This window comes from Lingula anatina, chromosome 1 (genome assembly GCF_051362555.1).
Source record: "Lingula anatina isolate TDL-2025a chromosome 1, LinAna3.0, whole genome shotgun sequence".
Taxonomy (NCBI): domain Eukaryota; kingdom Metazoa; phylum Brachiopoda; class Lingulata; order Lingulida; family Lingulidae; genus Lingula; species Lingula anatina.
Genome location: NC_141767.1, coordinates 34,383,322 through 34,400,591, shown reverse-complemented (window position 1 = coordinate 34,400,591; position 17,270 = coordinate 34,383,322). Strand labels below are relative to the sequence as shown.

The 17,270-nt window shown below is 30.8% G+C and overlaps 3 long non-coding RNA genes across 5 annotated transcripts; all 3 read right to left on the bottom strand.

Annotated features, from left to right (window-relative positions):
* Positions 1-430: 430 nt before the first annotated feature.
* On the bottom strand, positions 431-3,163 carry LOC106177552 (uncharacterized). The gene is made up of 4 exons (XR_015331920.1): positions 3,054-3,163; positions 2,412-2,627; positions 1,907-2,007; positions 431-1,742 (listed from the first exon to the last, which is right to left on the bottom strand). It is a non-coding gene; the product is annotated as an uncharacterized LOC106177552 (long non-coding RNA).
* A 3,986-nt stretch (positions 3,164-7,149) lies between these two features.
* LOC106152826 (uncharacterized) lies at positions 7,150-7,776 on the bottom strand. The gene is made up of 3 exons (XR_015333434.1): positions 7,709-7,776; positions 7,372-7,432; positions 7,150-7,176 (listed from the first exon to the last, which is right to left on the bottom strand). It is a non-coding gene; the product is annotated as an uncharacterized LOC106152826 (long non-coding RNA).
* A 1,560-nt stretch (positions 7,777-9,336) lies between these two features.
* Positions 9,337-16,330, bottom strand: LOC106152824 (uncharacterized). Of its 3 annotated transcripts, XR_015332082.1 has the most exons (5): positions 15,789-16,330; positions 14,145-14,217; positions 12,935-13,007; positions 11,744-11,806; positions 9,337-11,374 (listed from the first exon to the last, which is right to left on the bottom strand). It is a non-coding gene; the product is annotated as an uncharacterized LOC106152824 (long non-coding RNA). The 3 variants fall into 3 exon arrangements; XR_015332081.1 differs by lacking the exons at positions 12,935-13,007; positions 14,145-14,217; positions 15,789-16,330 and adding an exon at positions 12,491-12,897 and having other exon boundaries at positions 11,744-12,208; XR_015332080.1 differs by lacking the exons at positions 12,935-13,007; positions 14,145-14,217; positions 15,789-16,330 and having other exon boundaries at positions 11,744-12,897.
* Between the last annotated feature and the right edge of the window lie 940 nt (positions 16,331-17,270).

Genomic DNA, 17,270 nt, shown 5'->3' with positions numbered 1-17,270 from the left:
GAAGGTACTCAATACTTCTAAACCACACCCCCTGTCCACACCAGAAACCCTGGTGGACACAGAAGAAGATAACAATGCCGAGTAAAGACTTTGTACTATGTGATTTTTTTTACTAGTAAAGGACTTTATACTCGATGTACTTACCGTCAATAGTACCACAACAATGATAGAAATTCCACTTGTTGCCAAACTTGAAAGCGCCATAAATTGAAGAGAACATACGATCTTGAAATTTGTGCATCCAGTTGTGACCGAGGCTTAAAGTATGTACATTTTGTAAAACAAAACTAGAAAGTATTGAACTTCTTTTTTATGAATGTGTGCTTGTTCAGTTTCTATAGGATAGATTAATAAGATGGTTAAATGAATCTACAAGAACAATAATTGAACTAAGTAGTCGTGACATTATATTATTGAGTGCTAACAAGATGGCTTTAAATCAAATAATACTTATTGTAAAATATTATATATATATATATGAAGAGAAGTGAAGAAGCTAAGTTAAATTTTAATGAATTGGAAAAAATGATAAGGTGATATTTTGAAGTAGAAAAATTCAGGCCCATTAGTAAATGGTGAGAAAGAAAAGTTTAACAAAAAATAGGTATCATTAATACAATTGTTTCAGAAAGAAGATGAATGAATGGGGAGTGAGTGAGTGAGTGAGAGAATTTACATATTTTGTAACAACATTTTCTTTCTGGGAGAATAAATATATCTAAAAAAAAGCATATCTGGCACAGTAGTAAAGAAAGGCAGTAAGACTAGCTGCTTCACTTATGATTATAAAATGATTATTTGTCCCTTAGCTTGCCTGCTTAGGGATTTTATTTAAAGTGACAATGTCTGTTTATTCATAGATTTTCAGGGTTCAAATCACTTTCGAATTTATGTAATTGTCAATAAAAATGAACTTCTAAGCTAATTTGTCCATTTTTTGCACCTTTTGCTGACTTTAGTGCCCTCTTTCATTGTCACACCATATTGGTTTTATAAGACCACCACCCTAAAATAAACCTTCAAATATCTGTCTATCACAATACATGTAGATTGCAGAGGAAATTTTTTAAAAATTCAGGCCTGTAGCATCTAGCCTAATAAGACTACTTCAAAAACCCCAAAGAAGATTGAACATAAAAAGAAATTATTATGTAGACTGTGTGGCAAAAGACACAATCATGAGGAAATTTAAGGACTTCCAAACCCCATGAATGAACAAGAGCTCTGGAGCAATACCATATGGCCCCTATTTTAGATGTATGCACATGATATGGTGAATGAGGATGTTAGGGAAGTATCTGGTCCATCACTTTCATGCTCTTCAAAAGCTGACCAATTCATGCCCCTGATGCTCTTGACAATTGAAGCAGTCCAGGGCCTTTGAAATATAGGTCTGGTTGAAGTATTCTTCCTAACAATGTACAGATTAAGATGACTTACCCTTGTCCAACTTCAGGATCAGCTTTAGTGCATGCTCAAGTTGTGAATCTCCTAAGTGAACTAAAGGATTTCTCTCATTCAAAATATGCATCCCAAATTCCTTTCTACAATTTCTTCCAATATTTCTGTTCCAAGTGTCTGACTTAACACTGCTCATGCCATCAAGATACTATTTCTTCCCCATCCAGAACTTTGCTTTGGGCTTCTGTTTGCTGGCAATGTCCCTATGTGGATCTTCTCAGTTTTCTTCTCTCTGCATGGTGTTTTATTGCCTCATGCCTTTTATGCTTTTCTTTTTCATTCTAAAATTATAAGATGGACATTATTCTTTATTTTCACTCACATACTAGCTACATACTAGCATATAGTAAGTAATAAGGTATTTCAACATTGTTTTACCTATGCATGATGATAAATTCAACATTTACAATCATTACAGCTTATTCCATGATGACACCACAATTACCTTCTTGAGGGCGAACACTGGCCCCTAGAGAGGATCCAACATGCATATGGTAAACAACACCACTTGAATCTTCATCTGCTACACGCTCTGCCAAAGATTTTCTGAGATAAAAGTGTACACAAAAACATCTCAATTATTTATATTCTTTCATAGGCACTTAATCAGCAAAAGTAATCAAGTCTATAGTAAAATATTCCAATCTTAGTTTGTAATGAAAGAGTGAATTTTTTTTTTTTTTTTTTTTTTTTTTTTTTTTTTTTTTTTTTTTTTTTTTTTTTTTTTTTTGCAGAATATGTCTTTTGTTTCAAGAAAAAGATGAGAAAGTTTTCAGTTTTTTTTTTTAATTTTCAGAAAACCAGACAAGTAAGATATTAATGCACTATCAAGGTTAACTGGGTTAGGAATATACAAACAAACATCTCTTACTTTTATTGAAATGATATTATCCCCACATTTAAAATAAGATGCAGGAGCAGATAATCACCTGATTTTTCAATCAACTTACTTGCTCAATGTCTTCTTTTTTCTTTTGAAATTGTGAAATTCTTCTCCCTTGATTTCATAGCATTTTGGTTTGAGCTCTCTTTCTTCTCGTTCTCTCTTTTTCTTTGCCTTTGCTCCTTCTGAGAGCTGATTCTGCTGTTTTTTTTAACCCCTTGGTCCAGGTGTGTTTGTCATCTGAACTGCTGTCCTCACTGCTTGGTCTGCCCTCCAACTCATCCTAAAGAAAAACAAATTGTAGTAATCATCTGTCTGCCTATTCATTTTACTTATTTATCTGTTATATTGGTAAGAAAATACATTGCACACATGCAATAATTTGCATAAATACGTACAGTCAGGTCAAGCATCCATCGGGAGAAAATAAGTTATTTCAATTGTGTTTTGCTGAAAACTTACAGTTTTAGTCCTATAAAAAACTACAAAACACAGAACCTTCAGCAGGCTTTAGATTTTCAATAAGTTAAAGATGCATACAAAGTCAATTTTTTGTCACAAAAACCAACCAAATGCCATTAACATTAACATTAGATGCTAAATGACAAATAAGACATAAGTAGTAAATTTAAAAAGGGAACTACAACAGGAAACAGTTTTAGCGAAGACAATAAAAATCAACCAGCATATAAATGCTAACCAAACTTACATTTATTTCTTCAAATTGCTGGGCAAGTCTCTCTTGTTTCTCTTGTCTTTTCCTTTTATCCTTTCTGGATCCATTTGGAAATCAGGATTGCTGAACAAACTGGAATCTCCAAGTAAGTTTAAAGTCTCTTTCTGCAAACACATACAGACTTGACATTTAATGTGGAATATTTCAGTTTCAAAGGTATACTTAGGTAAAAATGAATTCTTTTTTTCAAAAAACTCGGATCTCATATAAGATATCTGACTGGAGAAGTGTGAAGTCAACTGTGTCGATACCAATTAACTGACTACCAAGTCTGTTGCACTGTAATATTCAGTGATTTAATGTTGGCAGAGCTCCTTTGGGCTGGTCAAAGCTTGGCTTTGGCTAAGCATGGTTCTGTCAAAAAAGCATCCATATGTCGGCAACTACAGCATCGCAGAATTTGAAATTTTGCATGCAAGTGGTCAGTTTTGCAGTGCATAAAATGAGTTAAACAGTGTTTTACAAATTTTTTCATCTGTGCCAGAATGGTGCGAAAAAGACAGACATTGACAACCAGATCATTTTGTCAAACGGAATGGTCCACACAGTTTTATAGAGTTATGCCCAGACTGATGTACCTACAGAGAGGCCACGCCCAATGTATCGACATCTTATCACCAGGGTACAGGACTCACTGTCCTTCTGGATATGCTCTGCAACTAAACAAAAGCCAACCAGTTCATTCAGAATGAGGGGCAAATTGTCACCAAAATGCATTTTTCGAGGCTCTTAGCCAACACTGTACTGGTTTCAGCAGGTTAGGATACCAGACAACCTCTGAAGAAGCCACTGTAAACAGCAAAACAGTGTTGTCTGTTTCTATTATGAATTGAGGACCATGACTGTTTTTGGGTAGGACTCTGAAACCGAGTGGCATTCTTTATTGAGCTCAAATTTCACATGTACTCCTTAACTGGTCAAAACAGAGTTTACAGACATCCTGAGGAGGCCTACAACAAGGTGTGTGCCACTTCTAAAGTGACTAGGGTCATTGACAGCATCAGTATTTGGAGTGGATACCACACTGGTGCCAAAACACCAATGGTCGTTTTTGATGAAAAATCTGAACCAGATCAAATAAAGGAATAATTAATCCGGAAAACACTTGACTGTCATTTGATATGGGGCACCTTAGAAACAATTTTAGGTTGCACGATGAGATTGTCGGTTCACACAGAGCACTTTTAACAGCAGATAATTTACAGAACCAAGGGAATGAGCAGCCGCCTTGGTCATACAAATCGCCATATCTGAGGATACTTGCAAATAATTACATTAAATATTCAAGCAAACTTTTTCTTAGGGAAATGTTACCTTGTGCAACAGTAATTATTCAACACATGATCTTCACAATATTTCATTTAAATTATGCATTTGTTATAAGGCAATTTTCATTTCCTGTCACTGATTTGGAGCTAATGATGCTGAATGAATTAAATTGAAGTAAATGTTTTTGTTTTTAAATGTCAGCTAAAATTAACTTTCTGGCGGTACTTTGTTACATACTAATATGTTAACAATGCACATTGTAAGCACATAAATACAGGCCTTTAATTACCTTGAGGAGCATCCTTTTCTTCTAACTCTTCTGTAAGATTGTCCAGGAAGGAACACCACTTACATTAGGTGCAGGGCCCAGTGAATATATAAGTGATGAAAATCGAATGCATTCTTTTAATCATTTGAAGACCCACTTATGTTTTATTCTCACACCAAAACTGCCCACTTCATCGGCATTCAGGACAAATTTTTTAGTCTAAATTTATTCTAACACCAAAACTACCTGCTTAATCAGCAATCAAGACAATTTTTGAGAAACATGTATGATAACAATGTTCTAGACCCATTTCTTTTCAAGATGAAATTGCCAAGAAAGTTCCTGTTTATCTTTAAATACCAGCACATTTGTTTGCAAAACTTGTGAATGTGACATAAAAAGAAAAAAAAGAAAAATTTAAAAATCCATTTCCAAGAAGCTGACACACATATTAACATAAATGTATTTTGGCTTGCATTATTTTGACTTATGTTATTTTGGTTTGTATTTTTCACTCTTTTTCTGGTTGCAATTGTTGGCCTCTTTGCAACCCCACAAATGAAAATATTTGCACTATTTGTTTTGATATTTATTTTTATGATATAACATTACGTAATTTTAACTAATTAACATTATCTAATGCTATATAACACCATTCCTTGCTAGAGGGACCTTTCAATAAAAGCGGCCGCTACCAGCCAAATTTCGAACACTATATTTGAGTTTGTCCTTTACTTATCCTTTGGCTTGGGTTAATGAGGAGACATAAATCCATTTCCAGAAGCTGATGTACAGTTCTAACACAAACAGTTTACTTACAGGTATATAGTATGTGAGCACTTTAGGAGCCTTGTTGGCCAAAAACAATGGCCCAGAGTCTGGGAAAACACACAGGTCATTCAGTTTCACACCAGGCTCAATGGAAGTACAAGGTTTACCCTGAAATTGGAATACTCAAAATTATTACATATGATATGTAACCTTTAGAAAATAAATGCAATGTTCCTACATGTACCTACAGTCTCTGTGCCAGAGTTTGAGAATCTTGCTGTCTATGGAGAGTACTATATACATCCAGGCCTATGTGGAAAGCAATAGATTTGATAGGCAGGCTGTTCTGGTGGTCCTTTACCAACAGCGGCTTGTCAGTTCTTATGTCATACAAGATCTGCAAAAAACAATGCTTAAAGATGCATACAAAGTCAATTTTTTGTCACAAAAACCAACCAAATGGCAGCATATAGTTTCAAGTAGTATAACTAAGAGAATTACCAAAAGGCATTGTTTAATTTTACCCGAAAATGATGTTTGAACGGATTTTTCTGCTGGCATTCTAAGCTGTATGTCAATGGGGCAGGAAAGTAGATCACGAAAGTAGGTTAAATTTACAACCACAAATTTAAAGAAAGGAGCAGTCTAAAGGTCTTTTATGGCTGATCGAGTGATCTATTCAGTTTATCCCTTGGCATGTCGAATTTATTTGAGTCATATAAGAATCTAGTAGAAGTGGTTTACATGTGTTACTGGGAATCCACGCTCCACCGATGCTCGGTTCGTATGTACCTTTAACATGGATGAAAGGCACTTTATTTTTATTTGGCATTACCATAACTGACAGCGGAGAGTGAAATCTGAACAAGCAGACATGGGCAACACATGGGGAGTGAAAAATACTGGCAAAGAAATGGTTTGTGTACGTTGTTAAGGACAAGTGGACAATTTATCTCTATTTAAATACTATTTCTTTATGGTATCAATTATGTCTAGAGCACAACTCATCAGTGGGTTCTAATCTTGAAAAGATAACCAAAATAGACCAATTCCCAATAGTAGTGCAATAAGAATCCAGGTAACTAAAGTGAGAGCAACAATGTTCCCTAAACCCTCTCCATAGACATAATACAACATCAACACAATACCAGGTTCCAAAAGTAAAAAGCATTAAACAAAATTATTTTTAATGTGACACAATATAATTTATGTGAACATTAGGCAACTATTTCTACAATATATTTATAATTGAAAGAAATCACTTTTCTCTTTGTTGATCTGGTAAACTTTGTCCCAAGTTACAATACAAGGATTATTTGATCATTTCAAAATTCATAAGAAACAAGATCCTTACATGTCTAGCAGATGTGCCCACTGCAAGAGTCAATGCATCTCTATACTTCAGGGAAGTTATTTCTGGAGCACCCTCTAATCTGAAAAACACTTCACCATCTTAAATTTTTGGTAAAAAAAAACAGGTCAAAATAACAATCTTACATTCAGGATTAACAGGAAATTATACCTCCAAAATAACATTCAAAATAACATTCAAACTAATATAATAAAATTTAGCCTCCACAAATAAGAGAAGCACACAATGGGGAAAAAAGCAGCCATGCTTTGAGAGTAAATATCTTTTTAATTTTTCATTGTAATTTTATCACATTTAAACATAATATTCCAATTATGCTGCTGTGTTTGCACCTACTCAAGCTCCTGAACTATGCTTCCAATGGCACAATCTAGCTGACCAACTTGGTTTCTTGGGTCCCAACACTCAACTTTGCCCTTTTAATCAAAAATAATGTCAGATTGGGTTCCACTAAAATTATTATCATTTAATTCCAAAGCTTGACTAAAAATTAAACCATTCTAATTTTAACTATTACTAAAAACTTATAACAGAGTTAAAATTCTTTCAGGAGTAACTGTAAAAAGTTAACATTTCAATTAAATGTAAGGAAAAACATACAACAAACATACTTCTGTTGTCCCACAAGTGAACAAACCATGATGAGGATTGATATCACAGCAATTCAGTTTCCTGTAGAACATTAAAAATTCATGTGCAACTTTCAATAATTTCAATCAGAAACATAATGACCAAAAGTGTGTGACTTTGGCTTCAAACGTAAAATGAGCTGTTCAAAAAACATAGGAATTTAAAAAAACAGGGCATGTTGTGAAATATTTACCACGAATGACCAGATCTCCATTAAGCAGTCCATATAACTAAAATATAGATAACTGGCTATTTTAATAAGTAACTTTGACATGAAAAACTTCTTTTTAAAGTTTTGACCACTGGTCATGCACTCACACAGCATTTGTCTTCAAGGGCGACATGAATCTCCCCAGCTCCAGATTTAGTCTGAAAATTTCTGGACTGAAAGAAAATGTCAATAATTATGCACCTGTATACTCCACCAACTTTGCAAGAAACAACATACTACACTGGCTATTTTAAATAAAAACATGCAAATTTTGTAGTTAAAAAGCTTTAAAAATACTAAGATAATATTCATTTATGCATTATAATGTGGGATAGTATACCTGGGGATATCAAACCATATCTTTTATAATCTAAATGTCTAGTTTTCTCAGTAACTGGTAGCTTATTTAGAAATCAGTGACTATGTAAAATAAATAATTTAGCCAAAATACTTGAAAAGTATTCCACACAACAATCTAGATGCTACACTTAAGTATGAGGTAAACCAATCAAAATACAGACATCAAGATTAAAGTTGTAGATTTACATTTAAAAGAAAGTTAACTTAAACTGCAAAGGTTAAATATTATTGAATTACTCTAAAATTTTTGAGCAGAGCAATGCTCCTTTTTTTCTAGTCTTGTAATGAAATATGGTTTTACCTGCTGCAAATATATACTGTTTATCTGGAGTAACTGCAACATTGGTGCTCACGGTGGACATCTCAAAGTCCTGTATCAAATTGATTCTCCTCCTTATATCTGAATAATAATAATAATTAGATGCAATATTATATTGTATGTCATTAATTTTTCTTAAATTCCTTCTCTACAAACTTTCAGATAATGTAATAGCTGTGTTTTCAGGCAAAAGCTTAATTTGCAGTTTCAAGATTATATCAGCCATTCTTGTGAGAAATTTGTATGAAACTGTTTCACCACCTGGAAATCTTTGTATAATCATGTTGCTTGTGGAACTTATACTGAACTTGATTCAGCGCAGTAGGGTGATTTTTGGAGGGAAAAATATTGGGTCATTATTTGACCTACCTCACGCATTCAGAAGCCCGTTTTTGGTTATACCCCCCCCCCCAAAAAAAAAAAAAGAAACAGTTACGGCAACAATAATAATAATAATAATAATAATAATAAAAAAATAGAACCGTAAACTGGAAAACTTTTCTGACAAGACAACATATCCCATTATTATTTGTTGATCAGTTTGAATAAAATGCATGTCCAATATGTCCTCAGTTTCTTTACTTTTTTTTTTTCAAATACTGACACACGTGCGATTTAATGAGGATGTATTGATTCGGGAATCTATCATTGAGAGGTTGTACTGATGCACATAATGCAGAAATTTACTAGGGTGAATATTATGACCCCTATCAAACTTCACTATCTTCTCAAGCACTCATCTGTGAAAAAAATTATGGAATTTTAAGTGCCATTTACAGCATGAACTCAAAAAATAAGACATTGCCTTCATTGTGCACCTTTAATTATTATTGGAATATTGTAACCAGTGTTACCAAATAAATTTAACATATTTAAATTCAACATTTGGTTAAATTATTTATCATCCCAAATAATTTGTCAGATACTGGAGAGATGGGTTTTAAAACTCATGCATAAACAATCTTTGATGAACACACATTAACTTGTATATTCAAAAGTATATAGCCATTCAATTACAACCAATTCTTAACAAGTAATCATCACAAGATTCGAGTGTGACAGTGATGGATAATACATGTTTATTGGCTCTAAAATAAATGCCCATATAAAATAAGTCTTTACAAATAATAAAGTTGATTTCAAATATTACTTTGAGAACAAATGAGAAAAATGAATTATGAAAAATACATCATTAATTTAAATAAACTGCAAAAACAACACCAAACCTTATACAAGAACAATATAACTTTATACTATTTTTGCCATGTTTTAGGATGTTCAATGATCATTTAATTGTTGTAAAGAATTTGGTCCAGACATCTATTTATTGGGTTGAGTGCATTTGTTTTTAATTTGGGCATTGTTTGAACAATAATATGTATTATTTTTAAAGGCTCCAAAGACCCCACACACCCATCCTTTACCCATCTCTTAACAAGCAAAGGTTGTATTATTTTTTTTTTTTTTTTTTTTCATTTTAATGTCATTTTATTGCAGATTTTAATAGACATTTCATGGTTTATTTAATGGAGTAAGCTATATCAAGTTATATGTAGTTCTTCATTTGGAATAGTTTTATTGTATTATATCATGTAGCATTTTTTTTTTTTTTTTTTGTTAAAATTCGATTCAGTTTTGTAGCTTTTTATAATGTTAATTGTATTGAGAATTTATAGTGTCACATCATGTAGTCCTTTTTTTAGCTTTGTTAAAATTTTATTTGGTTTTGGCATTTGGTTATGTAGATTTTTATAATGTTAGTTGTATTGAGAATTTTTAGTGTCACATCATTTAGTCCCTTTTTTTAGCTTTATTGTGCTAAAATTTTATTTGGTTGTGGCATTTTATAATTGTAGCTTATTATAATGTCAGTTATATTGAAAATTTATAGTGTAAAATCATGTAGCACTTTTTTTCTTTTTAAGTTTTGTGTTAAAATTTGATTTGATTTTGGCATATTATAATTGCAGCTTTTTTTTTTTAGCTTTTTTAAATTTTATTTGGTTGTGGCATTTTATAATTATAGCTTTTTATAATGTTAGTTATATTGAGAGTTTATAGTGTCATATCATGTAGTGTTTTCTTTTTTTTAAGTTTGGTGTTAAAATTTTATTTGGTTTTGGCACGTTATAATTGTATCTTTTTATAATATCAGTTATATTGAGAGTGTATAGTGTCATATAATGTAGCACTTTTCTTTTTATTTTTTTTAGTCATGTAGTCTTTTTTAGTTTTGTGTTAAAATTTATTTTGGTTTTGTCATTTGGTTTTGTAGCTTTTTATAATGTTAGTTGTATTGAGAATTATAGTGTCAAATCATAGTACCCTTCGCTTTTTTTAGTTTGTGTCAAAATTTTGCTTTTGGCATTTTGTAGCTTATTATAATGTCAGTTGTATTGAGCATTTATAGTGTCAAATTATGTAGTTTTTTTTTTATGTTTTATCGTGTTAATATTTTATTTGATTTTGACATTTAGTTTTGTAGAACTTATATTGAGAATTTAGTGTCAAATCATGTAGTTCTTTTTTAGACAATGTTTGTTGGTTTTTTTCTTTTCAGACATCTAATTAAAGTTTAAATCTAAATTAAATTTGAACTTAAAGATTACTATACTTAATATGATATACTACAATTACTGTTGACTACATATAAATATAAATAAAATATAAATATACAATGACCAATTAACCTAGCAGCAGAGAATGACTACAATACATAAATGTATGTCTTAAAAATCCAGTCTTACTTATGTCCAGGCTGCTAAAAGAATTAGAGCATTTTTTTTAAAAACATCTTAACAGTTTCTTTATAGCTTTTCTCATACAAGTATATATACAGTCTTTGGTAATCCTAGGTTATCTTGTTCTTTTCTGCCATCAAGAAGCTTGACCTAATTCGATGGTAGTTGACTACCTAGGATGTAGTCTACCATCCAGCTATCCATAAACCACACTCTACATGCCGATGCACTCAACGAAGAAGAATAATTGCAATCGCCAGCGTCCACCAGATGCTAATGCCCCATTTTTTATGCATTCAAGGCCAGCATCTTCAGTAACAGTGGTGCCTATAGTCCAGTATTGTGCCAAGAACCTGAGGAAGATAAAATTAAAGCTTTGTCACTACATACGTATGTATTGTGCCTTTATATAATTTTCTTTTATTATTATATGCAACCAGACAACTCCATCTTATCAAATGTCATAATTAGTTATCTTAAATCAAAGTACAGACTGGAATATTGAAAAGGAGAATTCAAAACAATAAATTGCGACAGTTTTTAAATCAAAGAGAACCAAACGAATCAATTCCTTGATTCAGAGTGAAATTACTGCAATCAAAGTGGACCAAAGAAATAAATTACTTGATAGTGATTACTAAGGTCAATGTATGCTAAACAGATCAATTTCTTAAATTCAAATTACATTACTATTACCTAACTATGATAAACAAATCAATTACCTGAATTCAAAGTGAAATTGCCCAAATCAATCACATCAATCATTTGAATTGAAAGTGATGGTACTGAAAACAAAGTGGACCAAACAAATTAATTTTTGGAATACAAAGTAAGCAAATCAGTTACTCTAGTTCAAATTGACATTACTTAAATCCAAGTCAACAAAGCTGGTCAATTACAGGAATTCAAATTAACATTACTGATATCAAACTTTACTAAGCAAATCAGTTACTTGAATTCAAAGTGATATGACTGAAATCAAAGTGGACGTTACTTAAATCAAAGTCGACAAAGCTGATCAATTACAGGAATTCAAAGAGATTACTTAAATCAAAGTGGACCAAACCAATCAATAACATAAATTCAAAATGACATTACTGATATCAAACTATACTAAGCAAATCAGTTACTCAAGTTCAAATTGACATTATTTAAATCAAAGTGGACATTACTGATATCAAACTATACTAAGCAAATCAGTTACTTGAATTCAAAGTGACATTACTGATATCAAACTATACTAAGCAAATCAGTTACTCGAGTTCAAATTGACATTACTAAAATCAAAGTGGACCAAATGAATCAATTACAAGAATTCAAACTGACATAACTTAAATCAAAGTGGACCAAATGAATCAATTACAAGAATTCAAAGTGACATTACTTAAATCAAAGTGGACATTACTTAAAATAAGCAAAGATGATCAATAACAGGAATTCAAAGTGAAATTACTGATATCAAACTATACTAAGCAAATCAGTTACTCAAGTTCAAATTGACATTACTAAAATCAAAGTGGACCAAATGAATCAATTACAAGAATTCAAAGTGACATAACTTAAATCAAAGTGGACCAAATGAATCAATTACAAGAATTCAAAGTGACATTACTTAAATCAGTGGACCAAACAAATCAATTACAAGAATTCAAAGTGACATTACTGATATCAAACTTTACTAAGCAAATCAGTTACTTGAATTCAAAGTGACATTACTTAAATGAAAGTGGACACTATTTAAATTAAAGTCAACAAAGATGATCAATTACAGAAATTCAAAGTGACATTACTGATATCAAACTAAGCAAATCAGTTACTTGAATTCAAAGTGACGTTACTGATATTAAACTTTAATAAAGAAAATCGGTTACTTGACTTTACTTGTATCAGATTATAATAAACAAACCAATTACCTGAATTCAATGTGAAATTGCTCAAATCAAAGTGGACCAAGCAGATCAATTGCATGAAATGAAAGTGACGATACTGAAATTGAAATGAAACAAACAATTAATGGAATTCACAGTGACATTAGTTAAATCAAACTATACTTAAGCAAATCGGTTTCTTGACATGAAATTGACATTACTTAAAGTCAACAAAGATGATCAATTACAGGAATTCAGAGTCAACATTACTGATATCAAACTATACTAAGCAAATCAGTTACTCTAAGTTCAAATTGACATTATTTAAATCAAAGTGGACATTACTCAAATCAAACTATACTAAGCAAATCAATTACAAGAATTCAAAGTGACATTACTTAAATCATAGTGGACCAAATTAATCAATTACAATAATTCAAAGTGACATTACTAAAATCAAAGTGGACCAAGTGAATCAATTACAGGAATTCAAAATGACATTACTGATATTAAACTAAGCAAATCAGTTACTTGAATTCAAAGTGACATTACTGATATCAAACTAAGCAAATCAGTTACTTGAATTCAAAGTGACATTACTTAAATCATAGTGGACCAAATTAATCAATTACAATAATTCAAAGTGACATTACTCAAATCAAAGTGGACCAAGTGAATCAATTACAGGAATTCAAAATGACAGTACTTAAATCAAAGTGGACATTACTTTAAGTCAACAAAGATGATCAATTACAGGAATTCAAAGTGACATTACTGATATCAAACTATACTAAGCAAATCAATTACAAGAATTCAAAGTGACATTACTTAAATCATAGTGGACCAAATTAATCAATTACAATAATTCAAAGTGACATTACTCAAATCAAAGTGGACCAAGTGAATCAATTACAGGAATTCAAAATGACATTACTGATATCAAACTATACTAAGCAAACAGTTACTCGAGTTCAAATTGACATTATTTAAATCAAAGTGGACATTACTCAAATCAAACTATACTAAGCAAATCAGTTACTTGAATTCAAAGTGACATTACTTAAATGAAAGTGGACCAAATGAATCAATTACAAGAATTCAAACTGACATTACTTAAATTAAAGTAGACATTACTTAATGTCAACAAAGATGATCAATTACAGGAATTCAAAGTGACATTACTGATATCAAACTATACTAAGCAAATCAGTTACTTGACTTTACATGTATCAATTATGATAAACAAACCAATTACCTGAATTCAAGGTGAAATTGCTCAAATCAAAGTGGACCAAGCAGATCAATTGCATGAAAAGAAAATGACAGTACTGAAATTGAAGTAAAACAAACAATTAATGGAATTCACAGTGACATTTGTTAAATCAAACTATACTAAGCAAATCAGTTACTTGAATTCAAAGTTACATTACTGATATCAAAATATACTAAGCAAATCAGTTACTTGAATTCAAAGTTACATTACTGATATCAAACTATACTAAGCAAATCAGTTACTTGAATTCAAAGTTACATTACTGATATCAAACTATACTAAGCAAATCAGTTACTTGACATCAAATTGACATTACTTAAAGTGAACATAACTAAAAGTCAAAGATGATCAATTACACAAACTCAAAATTGCATTAATGATATCAAACTATACTAAGCAAATCAATTACAAGAATTCAAAGTGACATTACTTGAATCAAAGTGGACCAAATGAATCAATTACAAGAATTCAAAGTGACATTACTTAAATCAAAGTGGACATTACTCAAATCAAACTATACGAAGCAAATCAGTTACTCAAGTTCAAATTGACATTATTTAAATCAAAGTGGACATTACTCAAATCAAACTATACGAAGCAAATCAGTTACTCAAGTTCAAATTGACATTATTTAAATCAAAGTGGACATTACTCAAATCAAACTATACTAAGCAAATCAGTTACTCGAGTTCAAATTGACATTACTAAAATCAAAGTGGACCAAATGAATCAATTACAAGAATTCAAACTGACATTACTAAAATTATAGTGGACCAAATGAATCAACTACAGGAATTCAAAGTGACATTACTTAAATCAAACTATACTAAGCAAATCAGTTACTTGAATTCAAAGTTACATTAATTAAAGTGAACATAAAGTCAACAAAGATGATCAATTACACAAATTCAAAATTGCATTACTTATATCAAACTATACTAAGCAAATCAATTACAAGAATTCAAAGTGACATTACTGATATCAAACTATACTAAGCAAATCAGTTACTCAAGTTCAAATTGACATTACTTAAATCAAAGTGGACATTACTTAAAGTCAACAAAGATGATCAATTACAGGAATTCAAAGTGACATTACTGATATCAAACTATACTTAGCAAATCAGTTACTCAAGTTCAAATTGACATTACTTAAATCAAAGTGGACATTACTTAAAGTCAACAAAGATGATCAATTACAGGAATTCAAAGTGACATTACTGATATCAAACTATACTAAGCAAATCAGTTACTCAAGTTCAAATTGACATTACTTAAATCAAAGTGGACATTACTTAAAGTCAACAAAGATGATCAATTACAGGAATTCAAAGTGACATTACTGATATCAAACTATACTAAGCAAATCAGTTACCTGAATTCAAAGATACATTACTGATATCAAACTCAACTAGGCAAATCAGTTACTTGAATTCAAAGAGACATTACTGATATCAAACTATACTAAGCAAATCAGTTACTTGAATTCAAAGAGACATTACTGATATCAAACTATACTAAGCAAATCAGTTACTTGAATTCAAAGTGACATTACTGATATCAAACAATACTTAGCAAATCATTACTTGACTTTACATGTATCAATTATGATAAACAAACCAATTACCTGAATTCAAGGTGAAATTGCTCAAATCAAAGTGGACCCAAGCAGATCAATTGCATGAAATGAAAGTGGCAGTACTGAAATTGAAGTGAAACAAACAATTAATGGAATTCACAGTGACATTAGTTAAATCAAACTATACTAAGCAAATCACTTACAAGAATTCAAAGTGACATTACTTAAATCAAAGTGGACCAAATGAATCAATTACAAGAATTCAAAGTGACATTACTGAAATCAAACTATACTAAGCAAATCAGTTACTCAAGTTCAAATATGACATTACTTATATCAAAGTGGACCAAATGCATCAATTACAGGAATTCAAAGTGGACATTATTTACGTCAACAAAGATGATCAATTCAAGGAATTCAAAGTGACATTACTAATATAAAACTATACTAATCAAATCAGTTACTGGAGTTCAAATTGACATTACTTAAATCAAAGTGGACCAATGAATCAATTACAGGAATTCAAAGTAGATATTACTTAAAGTCAACAAAGATTATCAATTCCAGGAATTCAAAATGACATTATTTAAATCAAAGTGGACCAAATGAATCAATTACAAGAATTTAAAGTAAAATTACTTAAATCAAAGTGGACCAAATGAATCAATTACAAGAATTTAAAGTAAAATTACTTAAATCAAAGTGGACCAAATGAATCAATTACAAGAATTCAAAGTGACATTACTGAAATCAAACTATACAAAGCAAATCTTTTACTTGAATTCAAAGTGTCATTACTTAAATCAAAGTGGACCAAATGAATCAATTACAAGATTTCAAAGTGACATTACTGATATCAAACTATACTAAGCAAATCAGTTACTCGAGTTCATATTGACATTACTTTAATCAAAGTGGATCAAACAAATCAATTCCAGGAATTCAAAGTGACATTACTGATATCAAACTATACTAAGCAAATCAGTTACTCGAGTTCAAATTGAAATTACTTAAATCAAAGTGGATCAAACAAATCAATTCCAGGAATTCAAAGTGACATTACTGATATCAAACTACACTAAGCAAATCAGATACTCGAGTTCAAATTCAAATTTAAAAAGATATTACTTTCATAACTATATTAGAAAAAAACTTTTTCTTGCATTCAAAGTGACATATGAAATCAAAGTTGGACAAACAAATCAATTTCTTGAATTCAAAGCGAGTCAAATAGGCATTGCTTACATCAAAGTGAACCAAACAAATCAATTAATCAAACTGAAACTAATGAAACAAACAAATTACTTAATTTCAAATTTAAATTCAAATTAACAAACAAATCATTAACTTGGGATTCAAATTGGTCTAACTTAAAGTGAACCAAACAAATCAACTACTTGAATTCAAAATGACATTCAGTATAAAATAATATAACTTAATTCAAAATTGAAAGAAAAAAATCAATTACTCAAATTCAAAGTGAAACAGACAAATCAGTTATTTTAATCAAAGTATCATTAAAATCAAATT